The following is a 22,066-nucleotide window of genomic DNA, read 5'->3' as shown; positions in this document are numbered from 1 at the left end:
ACAAGGACAGTACAGTTTCTGACCTTTTCATAAACATGCACTAGATAAAGATATCTAATAGATACATTTAAATTAGAAAGCATACACAAATTCATTAAAAAGCGTAGACAAGAGCAAAGTGAGACCAAGATCACAGTGAAGAACAGGAGTTCAGCTTAAGATGTTAATTAGCTGCAAAAGTGCTTGTGCGACTTTCTCTACCATAGATCCGTTTTGGGGTTTGTTTATTTTTGGAAATGTTAGAACTCTTAATAATTTCCAGTTTGCAGTTGTAAATGACAAAAAAATAAAGATTCAATGGAGATTAAAATGTATTGCTAATTGTTTTAGTTAACTTGCACAAAATTTTACTCAGTTGCATCAGGCTAATAATTACACAAGTTGGTAGCAGGATAAATAATATTTTTAAAAAACATTTAATTTGTTTGGGTTGGGATCAAACAAGAAAGGGGTTTCTAGATGAAAGACATGGAAGGAAAGAGAAAGGAAGATGAGCTGTTTCCCCTCAAAATCTATATATTGAAGTCTTGTCCCCAGTACCTCAGAATGTGCTCTTTATTTGGAGATAAATGATGAAGTTAAAATAAGTCCATGAAGTGAAAATGACATCATTAGGGTGCACAATAATCCAGTGTCTTCACAAAAAAAGGGAAATTTGAAGACAGACACAGGGAGAATGCAGAGTGAAGATGGAAGCAAAGATCAGGGTGACGCTTTTACAAGCAAAGGGGTACAAAGATTGCCAGAAACGGGGGAAGAGGGTGAAATAGATTGTTTCTCACAGTTCTCAGAAGGAACCAAATTTCCTAACATCTTGATCTTGGGTAGTTAGTCTCCAGAGCTGTGAGACAATACATTTCTGGTGTTTAAACCACTCATTTTGTGGTACTTTGTCCTCTCAGCTCTAGCACAAGCTGTGTGCAGTGGAGCAAAGTAGAGGCAGTGTCAAAGTTAATTAGTGAATAAGCCTTCAGAATAAGCCAGCTTTGGAAAATCCTTATCTGAAAGTAAGTAGGTATGATGTGATTTTAGGAAGGTAGGATAAGTTTTTTTTTTCCCCCTCAGAGTGTTAAACTATCCTAACTTCATTTTTAAAATTATATACCTCTTTACAATTTTGATTGTCTAATGGAAAAGTCTTCGGTTTTAGTGGTATTTTTGTTTCTACTACCACATTAGATGGCCAACTTCAGTTTTTGAGTGTCAGTTTACTTTGTAATTTGGGCACAATTTAAATTTGCATTTTCTCTTTATTGTGCCAGAAAGCATGTATAAAAGTGCAAAAATGTGTAAGTGAATTTTAACAGCTGTTTATAAAGCAAACCACCACAAATCAACCCAAGGTGCGGGAAAGAAAATTGCTGGGACCTGGAATCCGCTGCTGTGTCCTTACCTAGCTGTAGCTATCACTCTTACCTCTAGAAATGGCCATTTTCCCATTTTATGGTAATAACTTTTTCACTTTTCTCTATTTGTATTTCATGAATACATTTCTAAGCAATATCATTAGGTATTATTTGCATTTGATTTTTATATAACTGCACCCATTATTTCATATCTTGCTTTTTAAACTCTAGTTTTTTTTTTTTTAAAGCTGTAGTCCCTTAATTCTAATTATTATTTGTATGGACAATTGGAACATTTTTAATAGCACATGTAGCATTCCTTGATAGTGGGTCTTTTTGCGAAACCAAAATAGCAGAGAAGTTTATTCATTTCATTAAAAGGCTAACATATATACTTAAACGTAATTAAAAAACTATTGAAAGCACCTGTGCAAAGGTGAGGGGAAGACAATTTGAGTCACTAGGAAAGCCACAAAAGGACCTACTACCCTGTGTATTTCTGTAATTTTTGCTTCTATCTCTGAAAGTAATAATTCAACATTGCCATCACATGCAGCTATGGTAAAATGAGGTAAATTGCTTTGCAGTGAGTTCTTCTACCCATGACCAAGGCTGCGTCTCCCATCATCCTTCTGGGCAGTGATATGGGATAGTGAGTCTCTGAGGACTTCCAAGTCTGAAAGAGCGGGGGAGGTTGGATAACATTGCTGGCTTGGGTCCATGTCTGTGGTCAGTTTCACGTTATTGGATGGGAGAGCCCCCCTTGTCCATTGACTTCCCCTTTCCACCAGTCGGTGTTCTCCTTGTTGAGGATGTTGATGATCTGGCCATTGCTGAAGGCCAGCTCGTCGTCATTCTGGGCGGTATACTCAGACATCCTGATCACCTGGCACACTGCCGGAAGCACCGTGAGCTTAAGTGGCTCAGTTGGAGTTATTTTGCTTTTCCCAGGGCTTAAAAGTTTTACATAATTCTCCAGAAACCAGCCTATCTGGTGCTTTTTCCCACTTGCCTGCAGCTCTCCTTCTCACCTTCCACCTGAGTTCTTTTTCCAGATCAAAATCAACTGCCCACTGGCCAGGGTGAGCTGCTTGGGACTGGTGGTTGTGTAGGAGGCAATAATCTGGGCAATTTCAAATTTTTTTTCCTAAACTCCCTGTTTTCCCGGTAGTTCCAGAGCCCTCTGAATCTTTAAGCCTCACAAAGTTAGAAGGGAAGAGACTCCCGGCTTGTCACCCACTGTTCCTGTCCACCAATCACCATCTTTCTGGGTAACAAGAATCACATCCCCTTGCTGAAATGTTAAGTTGCCTTGCTCAGAACTCTCATCAGTGTACATGGCAATAAATTCTTCTCCTGAGTCGCCTGGCTTGCCTGCTGGGGAAGCTACTCTCTTTAGGCCAGCAGGGCTTTTGGAAGAGCCAGAACCCATGCTTGTCGATTTCCTTATGGACCCTGAAATGAGTTTCACATAAGACTTGGGGAACCAACCCTTCTCACCTTGAACTTCTCCAAACCACCACACGTCTTGCTGTTCCAGGACAGTGATAACATCATTTTTGTTAAAATTCAAATGGTTGTCTGACTTTCTTTGCTTTCCAAGGATACAGGACTTGTCCCTATAGTCCCTCCCCCTTTTCACCCTGGCCTAAAACAGGAGACGGAGAGATGCCAGCGGCCGTGGCTGGAGTGAAAGCCGATCTCTGCCTTAACAGGCTGACATTTGGCACCGTGAGCGAGGGCTGGGCCACCCAGGCGCCCCAGTGATCTGTTTCTGGTTTCTCATTCATGTTGATGGTCCATGTAGAGCTGAAATTGGCCCAGTTGTTGGTTAGGGGTTATGGAGGGCTGGCAGAGGTCGCTGCCGGAGGCGCAGGGGTCTCTCTCACAGCCACGTTGGGTGCAGAGGTGGAGGTTGGATCTGTCACTGGTCTGACTGGAGCAGGAACCTCATTTTCTGAGATTTTCTCAGCATAATTGGCAGGAAACAACCTGGTCTTTCCTTTCAATTCTCCTCCTAGCCGTCCCAGTTCTCCAGTCTGGCTTTCATCCACCACGACTATGTCTCCTGGCTGTATCGTGATCTCATCCTGACTTCTGGACTCAAAGAGATGCAGTGCTTGATAATATACCATTTTTACATTCTCCTGTGCAGAAATCGTGAGTGGGCCTTTTTCTGCCGTGGACCAGGGTGCTTGGACAGCTGGCTTAGCTGGTTCTTGGTGTTGAGGGAAAAGCCTGCCCAGCTTGTCCCGCACTTCCTGTTTGCCTGTCTTCACCGTCCTTTCTGGCACTCTCTCCCCTTTTGAGTTTTTTCCACCTCGTGGAGTTTCCTTGGCCCGTGATGCTCATCATCCTGCTGTACATGCTCAAGGCCCCTGAGCCTCTGAGGCCACTGGTCCCTCTCCTGAGCTCACCTTTGGGTTTCTTCTTTTTTGTTTTTCTAATTCAATGATCTTTCACTCCTGTTCTTTCTGTTTCAGTCCTTCAGCCTCTGTGGACTTTTGTTTCTGGAACTGCTGCTTATCATGTATTTCTCTTAGTTCCTTCAGCTGGTTATTGAAAATATCAATCTCCTGTAGTTTTTATCTACCTTCTTTCTCAACTCCATCCAGTTGGTCTCCGAGCTGCTGACAAGCCAGTTCTTCTGCTTCCCAGGCTTTTTTGAGTGTAAGGAGTGAATCTGTGCAAACTGTTTTGCTGAACTTGCTTTAACTGGTCACTGAGTATCTGTTTTTCCGCAATAAGCCTTCCAAGCATCTGCTGAGACTCCTGTAACTGTTGCTGTAGATGGGTGATTTCAGCAATTCTCAGCTCTCTGGATTTATTTGTGCTTTCAATTTCTGGCCTTTGGGTGGTCAGTTGACATCTGACATCTTAAAGTTTTCCTTCAAGTTGGTGTTTTTTATCATTAAGAGCTTCTAACTCAAATTCCGAAGTCTTTTTCTTTGCTTTCAGTACTACTATGTCTTCTTGTTCTTTGTTTCTTTGGTTTAATAGTCCTTGTCTTCGATTTTGTTCCCGTTCAAGCTGTCGTTGCCATTCAAGTTCAAGTTTTGTCCACTCGTGCTGCTCCACGTCCTTGCGCTGCCTCTCCAGCCCTCACTGCTTCTCCAGTTGCTTCTCCAGCTCCAGCTGCCACTCGCGCTCCTGCTCCTGGCCCTCCAGCTGGTTGCTCTTTCCGCTGTTGCTCCAGGAGTGCCGGTCTTCCTTTCTCCATTTCCAGATTGCCGTGCTCAAAGTTCTCACACTTATCTTCAAATGTGACAGGAAATTTCTTTTCTAGTTGTTCATCTTCTAAAACTGGTTCCTTTGGTAACCTCTGGTCTGCTAAGGTTTAGCTTTTGACAGATACACCACTGCCTGGTCGGACTCTTCTAAAATAATGTGGTATGTATTCTGAAGGCAGGACAGGTCGCAGTGGTTGTCCAGACATATCTACATCAATTAGGTGCACAGCGAGGATAAACTCTTCTGCTGTCAGTTTTCCATCTTGATCAATGTCAGAAAGATTCCATATCGAAGCCAGCTGTGCCTGTGGTAAACTTGATTGTGTAAGAATAGTTCTTGCTTGGGGACCTGTTAAGTGTACACTCATAGTTTTGTCATGGCTGTTGAAGGGCTGTCTGTACTTCAGCGGGGATGACTGGGGAACAGCCCATTCTGCCTGCGGAGGGGCAGTAGCCACGTCAAATGATTGTGCCTTCTGTAATTTAGTGTTTAATTGTGACCCTGGATCCGACCTACGAAAAGAAGAACTCTTCGGCAATGTGGTGGTAGGATGAGCAAATGCAGGCAGAGGCTGTAGGACAGGGGCCCCGTTGGCCAGGGGAGGCACTGCTGGTGAGGGGAGAGAGGGTACTGGGGGATGGGGACATCCCGACACCAGGGATGGGTCCCCTTGGCACTGGAGCAACAGCCGGGAGTGCTGGTAATTCCTCCTATAGCAAACACTGGTGCACTGGAAATAGCTACTGCCTGCTGTTTCATGATGTGGGGCGGGGGGGGGGGGCGTGCAGAGGGAGCTGATACCCTCGCATCTTCAGTTTGATAAGTTTTATGGAGATGGAAAACTCCACTTGATCTTTTCTCCCGTCATTATTCATATTGGCTAGGGCCCATATTTGTGCTAAAACAGGTTGAGGTAACCCAGATTGGAAAAAAAAAAGTTTCTAACTTGAACACCAGTAATAAATCCAGATATTGGCTGTAAACTGGGGGACTGTTTATCGTGTTTCCTCTTTCCTCTACAGTTATGGCTCAGATACCACCAAGTCAGGTATCACCAAAGTTGTTGGAAACTTAGCCATGGTTCTGTTACTTTTACCTTGCTAATTGAGGGCTCATCTCCAGGTGGGTCTGCGCTGCCACCTCAGCGACAAATCAGTGCTACTCTCTTCCTGCAGGGAGAGACGCAGGAGCAGCGTTCCCGCCCACCATCCCACCCACCTGCCTCTCCGCGAGTCCCGGAGTAAACTCCAGACTTTAATTCAAATTATTATAACCAAACTTTATATTTCATTTTACTTTTTATGGATGTTTGGTGTGACCAGTTTGGGGCTATAACAAGTAATGATGCTGTGGCCATTGTTTATACATCTTTTAGTACATATGTGCATGAAATTTTTGTGGGAATATACCTGTAAGTGGCATTTCTAGGTCAAATAGTAATCTTTCTGACATTTACCCACAAAAACACTAGACACACCCATGCTTTAGTTAACAAGGTGTCTCAGATCATCCTGAGTTTCACTCGGACCAGCAAATGAAACAGATACCATACAAAGGATCCTCTTTAAGATATAAGAGTTTAAGAAAATAAAACTGGATAATGAAGGCTCCAGGCTACCTTGTTCCACATGTTGACTAGAAACCAGAAAGATAATAAGAGAGATGAGGAGTTTTTAACTATTATAAGGATAGAGCTGAGAAATTATCTTTTGCTAAAAGTAAAGATCATAGGTTTATATTGACATTTGCAGTATATCTCTCATTTACTAAATCTCATGTGTCTTGCAGTAACAGCAGACTTTCTAGTCCAATATCTAAGGGCACGAATTGTAGAGCCAACTCCTTAGATTCAAATCCAAGCTTCACTATGGGAATATACTATTTTTTGTATAGATTTCTAAACATATTTTAAAGTATCTTAATAGATATAAAGTACAAATAAATATCAATTTTACTAATAACATTTTAATCAACAAAAATAATTTGAGTAAGGAAAAATGCTACTGAATTCAGTAGTTATTGATAATTCTCAGACTCTCTTAGAACAAAGTCCCAGAAGGCAAGACTATAAAATGAATAACAATCAATCCAAGACATAATCAAAGAAAAGTAGGGAAAGAATCTATTTTTGTACTTAATCCATTTCTGAACTCTAAATCACACAAGCTTCAATTATTAAGTACTATATGGATTAACATTTTGAAATGAAATATTTGCCTCTTAATGTGAACTTGCAGTTCATTATAAAATGTGGAAGGTTATGTCCCTGGTACAGTTACTCTCCCGAGAAACTAGTTCTCTATTTGTGCTGTCTGCTGGCACATGTCACACACAGATTTGGAGGAAAGAAAAGGACTTCCCGTATAAAAACATGGAAGAATATCAAAGGGTTGAAGTAAGTGCATCTTCTCCTAAAGCACTGAATGCTCTATAGTAAACATTCTGCTGGAAATTGGAATATTTTATATGGAACATCTCAGGTTTATTAATTCTCACTATTAAATTTTATACATATTCTTAATATAGAAGTGACCTAAATATAATTGAAGTAACTTCAACAATATAATATTCAAAAATATAAACAATAAATTAAAAAATAAACTATTAAATCTAAAGAGTATAAGAAACTTTAAAATTATCTGTATGAGGTAGCAACATTTTATTTTATTTTATTTTTGGTTTTGTTTTTTAATCTTTATTGTATTTTTCCCACTACCATTTAGTGCCCTTATACCCCCTACCTCCAGCAATCACCACACTGTCCATGTCCATGAGTTGTTTTCCATTGTTGCTCAGTCCCTCTGCCCCTTAGCCTCCCACAACCACTAGCTGTCATCCTGCTCTCCACCTGGGAGTCTGTCCCCATTTTCCTCGTTAGTTCAGCTTGTTCATTAGATTCCACATTTGAGTGAAATCATGTGGTATTTGTCTTTCTCTGACTAGCTTATTTCACTTAGCATGATATTCTCCAGGTTCATCCATACTGTCACAAAGGGTAAAATTTTCTTCTTTTTATGGCTGAGTAGTACTCCATTGTGGAAATGTCCCATAGTTGTTCTATCCACTCATCTTCTCATGGACCCGTGGACTGTTTCCCTATCTTGGTGATTGTGAATTACTTATGCAAAGAACATAGGATATACATTGTTTGGATATATTCTCAGAAGTAGGATTGCTGGGTCGAACGGCAGATCCATTTTTAATTTACTGAGGTACCTCCATACTACTTTCCACAGTGGCTACACCAGTCTGCATTCCTATCAACAGTGCAAAATGGTTGCCTTCCTCCACATCCTCACCAGCACTTGTTTGTTAATTTATTGATAATAGCCATTCAGATAGGTGGGAAACAGTATCTCACTGTGGTTTTAATTTGATTGCTCTGATGATTAGTGACATTGAGCATCTTTTCAGATGTCTATTGGCCATGTGTATGTCCTCTTTGGAGAGATGTCTTCAGATTCTTTGCCCACTTCTTAATTGGATTGTTTGGTTTTTTGGTGTTAACTTTTGTAAGTAATTTATAAATTTTAGATATTAACCCCTTATCAAATGTATTAGCAAATGTGTTCTCCCATTCTGTGGGTTGTCTTTTTATTTTGGGGATGATTTCCTTTGCTATGCAAAAACTTTTAGTTTGATGAAGTCCAATTTGTTTATTTTTTCTTTTGTTTCCCTTGCCCAGGGAAATATATCCGATAAAAAATTGTTTCGAGCAATGTCGGATATTTGCTGCGTATGTTTTCTTCTAGGATTTTTATGGTTTGGGGTCTAATATTTAAGTCTTTGATCCATTTTGAATTTATTTTTGTGTATAGTGTAAGAAGGTGGTCTAGTTTCATTTGTCTGCACATATCTGTCCAATTTTCCCAACATGATTTATTGAGTAAACTATTTTTAGCCCATTTTTGTGCTTGCTTCCTCTCTCAAATATTAATTGACCATAAAGGTGTGGGTTTATTTCTAGGCTTTGTATTCTGTTCCATTGATCTATGTGTCTGTTTTTATGCCAGTACCATGCTGTTTTGATTAGTATGGCCTTATAGTATATTTGATATTAGGTAGCGTGATTCCTCTAATTTTGCTCTTTCTTAGGATTGCTGTTGCTATGCAGGGATTTTTGTGGTTCCACATAAATTTTTGAAATATTTGCTCTAGTTCTATGAAATACATCATTGGAAACATTTTTTTAAGTTTTTTTTCAAAAGATTTTATTTATTTATTTATTTTTACAGAGAGGGGAAAGGAAGGAGAGAGAGAGGGTGAGAAACATCAATGTGTGGTTGCCTCTTGCATGCCCCCTACTAAGGATGTGGCCTACATCCCAGGCATGTGCCCTGACTGAGAAGTGAACTAGTGACCCTTTGTTTTGCAAGTCGGCGCTCAGTCCACTGAACCACACCACCCAGGGCCATCATTTGAATCTTGATAGGAATTGCTTCGAACCTATAGATTGCTTTGCTTAGTATGGACATTTTTTAATGATGTTAATTCTTCCTACTCATGAACACTTCGTGTGCTTACATTTATTTGAATCTTCTTCAGTGTCTTATAATTTTCTGAGTATAGGTCCTTTATATCTTTGGTTAGATTTATTCCTAGTTATCTGATTCTTTTTAAAGCACTTGTAAATGAGATTATTTTCTTAATTTCCTTTTCTTTTATTTCATTAATGGCATATAAAAATGCAACGGATTTCTGGATATTAATTTTGATGGCTATTACTTTGCTCAGTTCATTACTTAGTTCTAGTAGTTTCTTGGTAGAAACTTTGGGGTTCTCTGTGTACAGTATCATGTCATCTATAAATCTGGATGGACATAGAGGGAAAGCTTGATAGAAATACAATCATAGTCAGGGATTTTAACACCTCATTTACTCAATGGATAGATCTTCCAGGCAGAAAATCAACAAGGAGACCAGGCCTTAAACAACACAGTAGATCAAATGGATTTAATTGATATCCTCAGAGAATTTTACCTCAAACCAGAAGACTATACTTACTGTTCAAATGCACACAGAATATTTTCTAAGATACCACATGTTAGCACACAAAACAAGTCTCAATAAATTTAAGATGAAATCATATCAAGCATCTTCTCTGACCACAATGCTATGAAGCTAGAAATCAATCACAAAAAGAACACCAAAAAACATGCAAAAGCATAAGAACTAAATAACGTGTTATTAAGCAATGAATGGATCAACAATGAAATCAAGGAAGAAATCAAATATACCTAGAAACAAATGAAAATAAGACCACAATGACACAAAGTCTGTGGGACTTGGGAAAGCCATCCTAAGAGGGAAATTCACAGCATTACAGGCCTGTCTCAAACAACAAGAACAAAAATCTCAGATAAGCAATCTAACTTTACACTTAGAGGAACTTGAAAAAGAATGACAAACAAAGCCCAACATGAGTAGAAGGAAGGAAATAATGAAGATTAGATCAGGAATAAGCAAAATAGAGCAAAAAAATGATACAAAAGATCAATGAATCCAAGAGCTGACTCTTTGAAAAGATAAACAAGATTGACAAACCTTTAAACAGACTCATCAAGAAAAAAAAAAAAAAGACCAAAATAAATAAAATCAGAAATAAAAGAGGAGAAATAACAACTGACACCAAAGAATTACAAAGGATTGTAAGAAAATATTATGAACAACTATATGCCAACAAACTGGACAATATGGGTAAATTCCTGGAAACATGCAGTCTTCCAAAACTAAATCAGGAAGAATCAGAGAATCTGAATAGACAGATTACACCTAGTAAAATTGAAACTGTAATCAAAAGACTTCCAACAAACAAAAGCTCTGGACAAGATGGCTTCACAGGTGAATTTTACCAAACATTTTGAGAACTAACACATCTCCTTCTCCAACCGTATCATAAAATTCAAGAGAAGAGAAGGCTCCCAAAGTCATTTTATGAGATCAGCATTATTCTAATTGCAAAACTAGATGAAGACACTACAAAGAAAGAAAATTACAGAACTATATCCCTGATGAACATAAATGCTAAAATCCTCAACAAAATATTTGCAAACTGAATATGGCAATGCATCGAAAAGATCATATGCCATGATCAAGTGAGATTTATTCCAAGAATCTAAGATTGGAACGATAAATGTGACTCACCACATAAACAAAATTAAAGATTAAAACCATAGGATCATATCAATAGATGCAGAAAAAACCTTTGATAAAATCTGGCACCCATTTATGATAAAAATGCTCTGCAAAGTGGGACTAGAGGGAATATACTTAAACATAATAAAGGCCATATATGACAAACCCACTTCCAGCATCATTCTCAATGGGCAAAAACTACAAATGTTCCCCTTAAGATAGAGAACAAGACAGTTATGTCTGCTTTCACTTCTTTTATTCAACATAGTACTGGAAGTTCTAGCCATAGCAATCAGACAAGAAGAAATAAAAGGTACCCAAATTAGAAAGATCATAGTAAAATTTTATTTTCAGGTAGTAACATTTTAATTGAAACATGAAAAAATCAAAGCAAAATATTTTAATTTTAACTAAAATTGTTGCATCCTTTAAACTATTAAGATGTATGACTACTACATTAAAAAGTAATGTCTTGTATATATAATATTATGCTCTGTGTCCCTTTGAAATACTATACTAACAATATTTTATTCAATAAGATACAAGAAAAAATTTTATTGTACTATTTGTAGAAATCTTAACATTACCTTTTTTATTGTTTTTAATCTATGTAGCCTTGATCTTCTCTTAATTCTAACTCTTCTTGGGAGCCTGGTGACAATGGGAGGCCTGTAGGCCCCCTTACAGAGCTGGGATTTTGAGCCTAAGCTTGTAGTTGTAACATGTTTTAGTTGACATTTTGGCTCACCTAGTACCTGGAAAACTTAAATCAGAGGTAATACAATGGTTAAAGTGAGTAAAGAAGGCAGTCTGGCTAAAGTTTTGATAAGAAATAATTAGATTAGTTAGATAAAAAGATCCCATCCAATTAGTTGACAGATACTAATACGCATAGTGATGAAAAATAAAATGTCTCTATGGGAGCATTCGAGGTTCACATAAATAACTGTCCCATTCAGTTAGAAGGAGGGATATGATCAATTATTGTTTATAGGTTGTCAGTCCCACACATAATAGGCAAACTTATATTTAGTATTATCTCTTCTATTAGAGGCATTTAACAATGTGAGGAATATATAATCTTGTCTCCCCTGAAAATAGTGTCAGTATTTGTATTAGTGGGTGTAGTTGCAAATACTTAGGCCTATGAAAGAGCCCATAGTTATATTCTGGTGTAAGCATAGATCGACTTTTTTGAAAAGTACTGAAGTTGAAGAAGGTTCTTTTTGAAGTCTAGAGTAAAAAGTAAAATGGTCTTCAAGTGATAACACAAAGGATTCCCTTTAAAATGCGACACATGTAAAAATCTGAGGACAACTTGACACTTTCAAATGAAAAGAAGCACATAGCCAGACTTAAATAAGGATTGTGAGATAGTGTTGTGAGCTGAGTGAGGGAATACCAGTTTCTGGGGTCTTTGGAAGGAGAGAGGAATTATTAAAGGGGAAGCAACTTTTGTGAGGGGAAGGAAGAAGTAATACAACATAAAGCTTATTAAGTAAAGCTCATTATGGTCAAGAAGACAAAAGCACATTTGAAAAAGCAAAAGGGAAGTTAGAGGCAAATGTTAGGGTAAGAGTGTCTTAGATTTAAAAGAAAAAAAGAGTAGCAGTGGACGAAGACATGTGGTCTTTAAATGACTGAATAGCTGCAGACAAGGTATATTGAGGTTTTTGAAGAGTCTGCTTGAAACTGGATTGGGAGAACCATATTTTGGCTTCATCATGTGACGTGAAGGAAGCAGGCCATTTTTTTTTAAAGAAAAAATTCTGGGCCAATTGGACTGAAAGGCTCTTTGAGGGCAAAAAACTTGAGAAGGTTGCAAGAGTCCAAAAGTATCCATTGCAGTTCTAAATTATCCTTGGTAAGATTTCTCTCACCTTCAAGGTATAGAGCAGAATTAGTGACGTAATAGTGAAACATGCACTATGCTGGAGGGTAGAAGGAGGTTGCCCAGTAACTGAGAGGGGCCTATGAGGGAATGAGATTAAATAGGAAAAGAGCCAGATAAGAAAAAGCAGTTTCTTCTATAATCTCCATTTGGCCTCTTGTGCAACTCCCATCAAGAAGCTGAAAGACTCACTTGAACAATCCCTGGAAAAGGAGTAAGAAAAACAGGGAGACCTCACAAAAACAGCTAGGTATGCCTCCTTCAGAGTCTGGAGTAAATCTCCACTAGAAAAGAATCAAGAACAGTCTCTCTTGACCAGAAAAAAAATCTAGGAAAAGTACTCTTCCTGTTCAACAAAAAGAATCAGGGATTAAACCTCCCCTCAAAAGAAGAAAGAATAAATCCATCCAGGAAAATTATCAGTCAATATTAAAGATCCAGGAAAAGTCCTGTGCAAACAGAAAAGAACCAGGAAAGCTTTATATAGTAGAATTAAAGCAACTCCCTGCCATGCTATGCAGACAAATATCCACAGCACTGGATTAGGAGTTGTGACTCAGCAACATGTGCCTCCATTTTCCCCACTAGGAAGGATGAAAGGGGGCTAAGAAGTTGGCATGAATACTTGGGTGAAGACAACAGGGTGTGGCACTCTGCTCAAGTCATGCCACCAGAAACTGTCAAATGAAAATAAATCCGGACTTAGATTGGGTTAGACTGGATTTATTCAGAGAAGTCCATTGCAATAGGGAAAACGCTCAAATCTCAGAAATTCACAAGCATCTCCAAATGGAACAGAGTAAATTTGGGTTTTTTGTTTGTTTGTTACTTCTTCCCCTTCTTTCCTTCCTCTATTCCTTCTTTCCTTCCTTCTCTTGTTCCTTTCTTTCCCCCTTTTTCAATAGGGTAAAAGAAGGGCAAGCAGAGATTTACAGAATCTTCTCAGGGGCAGCTGGACAAGCAAGAGGGGATGATCACTGGGGTGTGACAAGCAAAGGGTCTCCCGTGTTGAATTGATTCCCAGCACAAACTAATCAAAATGGCACATTCTACTTTTCTTTTTTTTAAGAGCTTGCTCAGGCTTGGGAGAACAGAGTTCAGGAGAGGGCAGGAAGGACAGAAACCTTACTAAAGTTTAGTGAAGACAAAACAAAAGTTAAGAAAGGGTCAACTATGAGCATTCAGTCTCTCTCTCTCTTTTTTTTTTTCTTTATGACTATCAGTTCAGTCAAAAGGACCAGAACACCCACAATTTGTGTAATTGCCATCGCTACCACCGTGATTAATGGTTGTAGAGAGTTGTTCTGCCTTCAGCTTGCCATATACTGTTCCTGTCCTCCAACACAGTAAATCAAGTGGGATGAATGTGTGCATTACCGGTGTCTCACTTAAGTAAGGGGTTCAATTATGGGTCATTAAATGTGGGACAATCCAATCTCAAAATCCCATCTGCAGGGGAACTTCCTTGGAGCACTACCTCATACCAATGTCTTTCTCAGTCAGGGTACTGGCAAAAATCATGAAACACAGAAATAGAGTTTGTTATTCTAATACATGGCTATTTCTAGAGGTGTGTGGAAATTTTGAGATAAAACAGCATTGCATACGTGGGCACACAAGGTCTTGAAACATTTAAAAACTGTTACCATCTCTAGACATGAACATCCAAAGACAGTGAAAACACAATATTATAAAAACGTAGCCACAAACTGTGTGTTAACAGGGATTGCCAGAGGGGCCTCTCCATCCATCTTACTATTTTTTGCATTTCAAAGTATGTTATATTGCAAATATCAGTACATTTCAACATTAAACAGCATGTTTAACTGTTTAACACTAAACAATACTATTGACTTGAGTTCAATATTTTTCAGGTAATATTTACTTGTACTGAAGTACACTCATCTTATTAAATATATCATTTGATGGATTTTCACAAATGTCTAAACTGTGTCACCCAAAGATATCACTAGCTAAGTATTATGTTAATTATTACATAAAAGAAACTATCTCACAGAAATATGACTAAAATGGAAATATTATTGTGTTATTAGTTTGGTAAAACTAAACAAAGGAAACTTTGAAAAAGTTTGCAACTCAAGCATCTTAAAACAATAGTGGCAAAAATGAAACGTTGTCAATATATATTGGTTTTCACTTATCAAAATCAAGAGAATTTCTAATATTGACCAAAATACTTTTTAACGCTATTGTAGCATGACCCTTTCTAGGACACACGGGCATGGAGATGGACAAAACACTAAAAAGCATGTAGGACCTCACCTCCGCAAATAAGCCTTTCTAGAACTTGGTTGTTTGTTTACATTCAATGACATAAGAGTCTGAAGAGAAATATGAATATATACAGTGATTTAAAACAAATTCATGACTGCCCCTGGGTGGGAAGGCAGGATTTTTTGTTGTTGTTATCTCTCCTTTTCTCTTTTTCCTAAATTAGTAACTTTTCTAAATAAGAGAAATGGGCAGGGCTGATTAGCTTCATGTATTGTTAATATCCAAATAAACAAACTGAATAACTAATAATGTAATGTTAAAATCAAAAGGAACATTGCCAAGATTTTAAAAAAATTATTAGAGACCAAAGACCTAAATTATTTTCTTTTACTCCAAGAAAGTCAGCAAATTTTATGTTGTTTTTAAGTATGTTTTATTGATTATGCTATTACAGTTGTCCCAATTTTTTCTCCCCTTTATCACCCTTTGCCCTGCACACCCCCACCCCTCAGCAACCCTCCTCTTAGTTCATATCCATGGGTTGTACGTATAAGTTCTTTGGCTTCTCCATTTCTTATACTATTCTTAGCCTCCCCCTACCTATTTTTGTGCCTGCCAATTATGCTTATTCCCTGTACCTTTTATGTTTTTTAATGGGGTAGATGTTGAACAAATACCATGGGAACATCTTCTTTTATTTTTGTTCTATACTTTTTGAAGGGTAAAATAGATTGCTCTTGTTGTAGATTAAGCAGTAGAGAAGATACAATTTTTGCTCAAAGATAAATAATTTGCACATAGATACCAAGATATGCTCTTACTTCCCATAAGCATTTCTATTGTTTGTTAGGTTTGCCATAAAAAAGTACTACAGACTTAGTGTGTTTTTTTGTTTTGTTTTGTTTTGGTTTTTTTGAGAGGGGAAAAGGGGGAAGGGAGAAAGAAGAAGGAGGGAGAGATACATTAATTGGTTGCCTTTTGTATGTATGCTAACCAGGGACCAAACCTGCAACGTGGGCATGTGCCCTGCCCGGAATCAAACCCATGGCATTTCAGTTTAAACGGCAGATTTTATTTTTTCACAGTTCTGGAGGATAGAGTCCAAGAACAAAGTGTAGTCAGGGTCTGTTTCCTCTGAAGCCTTTCTCTTTGATTTACATGGAGGTATTGGCCTTGAGCCTGTGTCCACACCTGCTCTTTCCTCTGTAACTCTGTGTCTAAATTTCCTCTTATAAGGACACTGGTCACCCTTCATGACTTGTCATAATAACCTCATTTTAACTTAATCACCTTTTTTAAAACGCTACATTCAAATCTCGTCATATTCTGAGGGACCAGGGGTTAGGGCTTTCATAGATGGATTTTAGGGGAACAATGTGCAGCCCCAAACAGCACTCATTTGTCATATAATCCTATACCAATTACATGCCAACAGTAAATTCGAAACTGCCTAATGATTAGAACTGCCGTAGCTACAAAGTTTCTACTCTCTCCTGGACTATTCCCCTGTTCTTTCCAAAGCACGCGCATGTGTACATGTATACACAGAACATATTTCCAGTCATAATCAAATTATTTTTCTTCAGCTGTCTTTCCTCACTATATGAGATGAAGTAATATTGGTGCAACTCAACAAAAACATGACTGCGAGGTTATTGATCAGCAGAAATGATTGGAGTGTGCCTGACATTGGACAGTTCGTGTCATAAGATCTGCTTTCACTTGCATGGTTGTGGAATTGAGAGAAGAAATCACTCTCTCCATTACACAGAGATCTGTTTAACCATTTACCACAATTTGAATGTACAAACAGCTTACAATTTATACATAACCAATAATGTGGAAATAAAATCTCTATCTTTTGAGATATTAAGTAGAAAACAAACATATATATCCTCTACTTCTTCGAGCTATGTGGAAAGAATAATTAGACTATTCCAGTTCTCCAGAGAATAAAACTGTGTGTTCTCAGGGGCATATGGTTGGAGTAATTTTATGCTGAATTTGGAAGCGATACAAAATTCTAAAAACATTGGATCAAGAAAATTGGAAATGGCTTAACAAGCGAAAAGGACCAAAAAGTACTATTTACAGAACTTTTTAATATATGTAATATTCAAGTATTTGGCAATGATCAAATATATTTTTTTAACATTTTTTTATTATTCACGTACAGTTTTCTGCCTTTCCCCCCACGCCTCCCCACCACCCATAATCAAATATATTTGAAATATATATTGCTTGTTTAAAAAGTATGCTTTGTACAGCATGGGGAATTATTCAATATTGTAATAACTATGTGTGGTGATGGGTGGTACTTGAAATATCAGGGGGACCACTTTGTAAAGTATTTCTAACCACTGCTGTACACCTGAAACTAATACAAAATAATATTGAATGTAAACTGTAACTGAAAAATAAAATTTAAATAAATACATAAAACAAAAGAGAGTAAACTATTTAGATAAGTCTACTCTCAAAGGTTTATCTCTACAGCGATAAGCATCCACAGAGAATTTTAAAGGCAATTTCCAGCTCTTGAAAAAAATGTATGATTTCACATGATAGAGTTTATGTATAGTTTATCAAGCTTTGAAAAGTAACAATGTTAAGTTAAATTTTATTTCTTATTCTACACTCCAAAATTGCATTTCATAGAGATTTTCCTGAAATAATTATTTTTTCCTCATGCCACCCTGTCTTTTTCTCCATCAATTCTAAATCAAGAATCTATCCGCATACCCAACCTCGGCTATCCATACCTAACCACGTACACAGTGTTTAAGTCTCGAATGTTTGGAACAAAGGAGCAAATAATTTTGTTATATTTTTTCACTTTTTGTGAGAATTACATCCTATTAAAATATACAGTTACAGTTCTGAAATAAATGTAGTTTACATTTGTCTTAATTCAATAATCACTATGTGTCTTACATCAAATCTCTAGTGTAAAACCAGTAAATGTCTTAAATCTTTAAATGGTCCATTTCAAATACATTATATACACAATAGTGAATATATAGGTATACCTTTTAAGAAACCTGATGAAAATTTCTTATAATTTTTGTAATTTAGTCAACCTTTTAATTAATATGACATAAATTATGCTGAAATTAATTAAATAATTAAAGTTTTAACTTTGAGGTTTAAATTATTAACTAGAATGTTAAAAATACATGAAGGTAAATTTAATATCAGTAAGGATTATAATCAAGTTTTATTTTCATTAGTTTGTTATTATTGAGTTATTGAGGGTTTATAATGGACAAGTTATGGCAATAATTCAAATGAATGAGTTTCTAAAATGCTGATCTTTATTATATCTATCATTATATTTGCTCTCTAACTTGGACAAAAATGCTCCAAACATATGAAAAGTTTTATCAACAGTTTAGGGGGAAATATAATTGAAAAAAAATTTAATAAAGAGAGTCCACCAGTGTTCCACATTCAATCAAACACAAGTTTCAAAATATGGCTGTTTCTCTGATGCCATTCCTGAGACATGGTGTCCAAGACAAAAAATGTAGAACTTTCCTTCCCATTGTCTGTTCATATGAAACATTGATTCCCCCTTAAAATGGTCAACAATGTTCATTTAAACTACATTCCTTTAGGCAGAGATAATGTGGACAAGGATAGTTAAGGGGAGAAAGAGCATAATTACTGTTGGACACTGAAGTTATCTAGAGGTGTCTGTAATACTAAGGTATTCAACATCTCAAGGAAAGCTTTGGCTTATGTTTCAACTAGAAATTCTACAAGCAGATTGAATAAGAAATTACCATGAAATGGATGTAAGGTTCCTGAAATACTTCTAAACCTTTGTTGTAGAGTAACAGGGCAGGGAACCCTACAAGCCACGCATGAAAAGAAAAGCCAAGTTGCTAAGACACAGTCAAGAAATTAAACAAGCTCCCATTTATTAAAAACCAGCCATTAGTTGATTGATAATGAATTGGTATTTATTTCTAAGACTGTTCTTTACTTGCATTGTCAAATTACCAAAAACAAACCAACTGTGTGGCAATAAGATTCTTAATATGATCTCAAGGAAAACTTGAGCTTTCCTTTGCATAATTTATCCATTTTTTATTATATTATCAGAATTATACATGATACCAAACATATAAACTAATGTGGGATCCAAATATTTTAAATAACTTCCCAACATATATGATGCCTTGGTGGCTTGATGCTGTGCAAATCTATGTTATAGATATCAGAGTAATAATAATCAGTTTCAAGATAGAAAAGAACCACCTATCCAAATGTCAAATTGTGTTTACCAAATTTGAGGCATTAAGTATGTTTTATATTATAATTTGTTGAAATGTACTTATTACCTACTTCCTTTGTTGTGATGTGATCTGTAGTATCATCTTCTAAAATAGTATGAGAGTTATATAATTTTGCATTTTGTTGCTCAGCAAGTAGCATTTGAGCTTCTTGAGGTAAAGAATTTTTGTCTCTTTTGATAATTGCTGTTATATAACTAGAGTCTAGAATACTATCTGGCACAAAAACAAGCATATTTGCATATGAATAAAACAAAGTGAATGTGAAGATGCAGAAAAAAATCCTATTCAAAATTATTTTACCTGTTATCTGATTTGTAAGATTCTATGATTAGAGAACAGGTCAATTGAATTTTGCAGGTCAGAAATAAAGTCTGGTTTGGGAAATTTTCAAGAGTCACTGAGATTAATTTTGACAACCCTCAGTGCCTCCCAAACTTGATCGTGATCCGTGGCTAATTACACAAATAATGTATTAAACAATCCTGCTGCCTGCCAATTAACTACAATGCCTGTGGACTGTGTTCTGAGTGTTTGGAGGACTGTGGTCATCTTCTGTGGAGGCATTTGATGAGATGGCACAGCTACAGACACTAACAAAGCCCAGGCAGGCCTGGATCTTAGCTGGGTCTGTAGTCTGTGCAGTATTGTCATTCATCACTGCTCTGTGTGGCCAGGAAGCTCTAGATGAGACAATATACACATTTTTTTCACCGATTCTAGATAGTAAAAGCTTTATGCCTCAGGTAGTTCTCAAAAACTGCAATCAAGGGGTTTATTTCTTGAAGTATGAGTGGAGTTTTCAATTTCTGCTGGAAAACTCTATTTTCAGACTGTTTTAAGATTTTATTTTCCTAAGCTATGTCTTTTGAGTACATTTTCACAGAGTATCTACCCCATCATAGGTAATATTTATGTGCCTCTATGGAAGCTGGGATAGCACTCATCTCCACTTACTTAGTATATTTTACCTACGTCAGACTAGATTCCTTGGGAATCAGGCTCAGGGAATCAGACTGGGGGTTGGGAATGGAGGGGTCAGCTGCACGCTTGCAAAGCCCCAGCTTCATCTTTGTGCACTCAGTCCAATTTATAGTTTGCCGTGATCACAGAGGTTGCAGGCATGTGTTTGGCTTTTAGAAGACTTCACAAAACAAAGGAATAGAAAATGTTTCCCATTTTTATGATGTCAGTGATTATGGTGGAGAGGAAAAAAGGACCAATAATGTATCCTATGAACTGTCAGGAACACTTCCTAACCTTTGTCAAAGCCTCCAACATACTAATCATTAAATATATATATATGGATGAGAAATCATAGAAAACCATATTTTCTCTCAGAACTTAGCCAGATCTGCTCAGCCTTCCACCAGATGCACCTGGCCCCCCATTAAAGAAGGAAAGGATTATGACAAAGCCATGGTCCACTCATGCTCTTATGCTAGGTCATTCGTAATAACCTCCCTTAGTTCAGGAAATTGTCTATATTTCTGCTTCTTGCATAAATTAGTCTATTTGATTTGCTCCTTCTTGTGTTCATTCTCTGTGATTCTCACATCTGCTATCCTCTGTCTCAGTAACCTGTACTGACGAATAAATACACCACGGGGTAACTCCAAGAGACATATTGGCAAACACGGTTTCCAGACAATAAATGGATAGTTCCTTAAATTTCATTTGTAGTCTCTCCTGAACCTGAACTGCATTAGAATTCTGCTGTTGTCAAGGCATCACGCAGGTTCTTTGTTCGTGTTCCCTTTCAGAATCAAGCTTCCCATGCTCTGCAAAAGAAAGCATGCCTCTCGCTCACCCTAAGTCTCACTATGTGCTTTGCCCTAGTTGTTATACAAGTTCAGGGTGCTAGACAAAGGCAGAGTTTGAAATGAAAACACACTGTTTGATGAACCCTCATTAATCATGGAATCTGAACATATTCTAGGACTTCTTGTGTTTTTCTCTCTTTTGTATTTTTGTGTTTGTGTTAAGGACAAAATATAAAATTAGAAACAGGCTATTTTAACTTATTTCTGGATATTTGGATTGCAGATATGTTACAAAGTGGTATACAAGGAGTGAAGACTAAACTTTCCTCTTCTGCACACCAACTATTGTTAAAAATTGTCACACTTGTAAGAAAGGGCCCCGTGACGGTACTCCAGGCAACACTGCAAGAGGGTGGCCTCTGGGCCTTGTCTGTGTTATGGGGATATTTGAGGTTTGTTTTAAAAAACAGCTAAGAAGTGACCCTTCTCTAGTAATAAGTACATCCTTATTCATTCTTCATTTTTACCATTTTATGTCAGAACTTTGTGTAGGCTTTTATTTGCCCATATCTTCCTGAGTCTCATTTGCATAGTTTTCTGATTTGAAGGTGGAGAAAGTTAAAATCTTCACATATACTTTCAGCAGACCAACACTACAATTTCACACACACACAAGTGTATATAAATATATATGTGCAAATATATACTTCTACTTCTCTGTACAGGGTCACCAAAGCTTGAGCTATAAATGGAAAAAAATATCAAACTATACTTTAGGTATCCTTTTTTTTTCACTATGCTTTCTCTGTTTTCTATATCAGAATACTACTACTCTCTTTCCTTTGTCCTCTAGGAAGAAACATTTTCATTTATACACCTGACACATCTAAACTCTGAAACTTAGTCTACTTATAATATCTTCTTTATGTTTATACCTATTCCATCCATGTGATGGTCACGTTGAAGTGACAGCTTGGCTTGGCCTAGTACTCAGTTACATGAACAAAAACTAATCTGGGTGCTGCTATAAATATATTTTTAAAACGTGATTAACACTCACAATTAGTTGAGTTTAAGTAAAGGAGACCATCCTCAGTAATCTGGCAGGCCTGATTCAACCAGTGGAAGGACTTCAAGAGCAACGCTGAGACTTCCCTGACAGCTGTT

General features: G+C 37.2%; 1 pseudogene across 1 annotated transcript; it reads right to left on the bottom strand.

Moving 5' to 3' along the window:
• Positions 1–1,942: 1,942 nt before the first annotated feature.
• On the bottom strand, positions 1,943–20,206 carry LOC112319261 (intersectin-1 pseudogene; annotated as a pseudogene). The gene is made up of 2 exons (XR_008425580.1): positions 20,112–20,206; positions 1,943–5,593 (listed from the first exon to the last, which is right to left on the bottom strand). The product of XR_008425580.1 is annotated as an intersectin-1 pseudogene (transcript).
• Positions 20,207–22,066: the final 1,860 nt, after the last annotated feature.

The sequence above is a fragment of the Desmodus rotundus genome, chromosome 11 (assembly GCF_022682495.2).
Source record: "Desmodus rotundus isolate HL8 chromosome 11, HLdesRot8A.1, whole genome shotgun sequence".
In the NCBI taxonomy this organism is placed as follows: Eukaryota; Metazoa; Chordata; class Mammalia; order Chiroptera; family Phyllostomidae; genus Desmodus; species Desmodus rotundus.
This window is presented reverse-complemented; position numbering and strand designations above follow the sequence as displayed.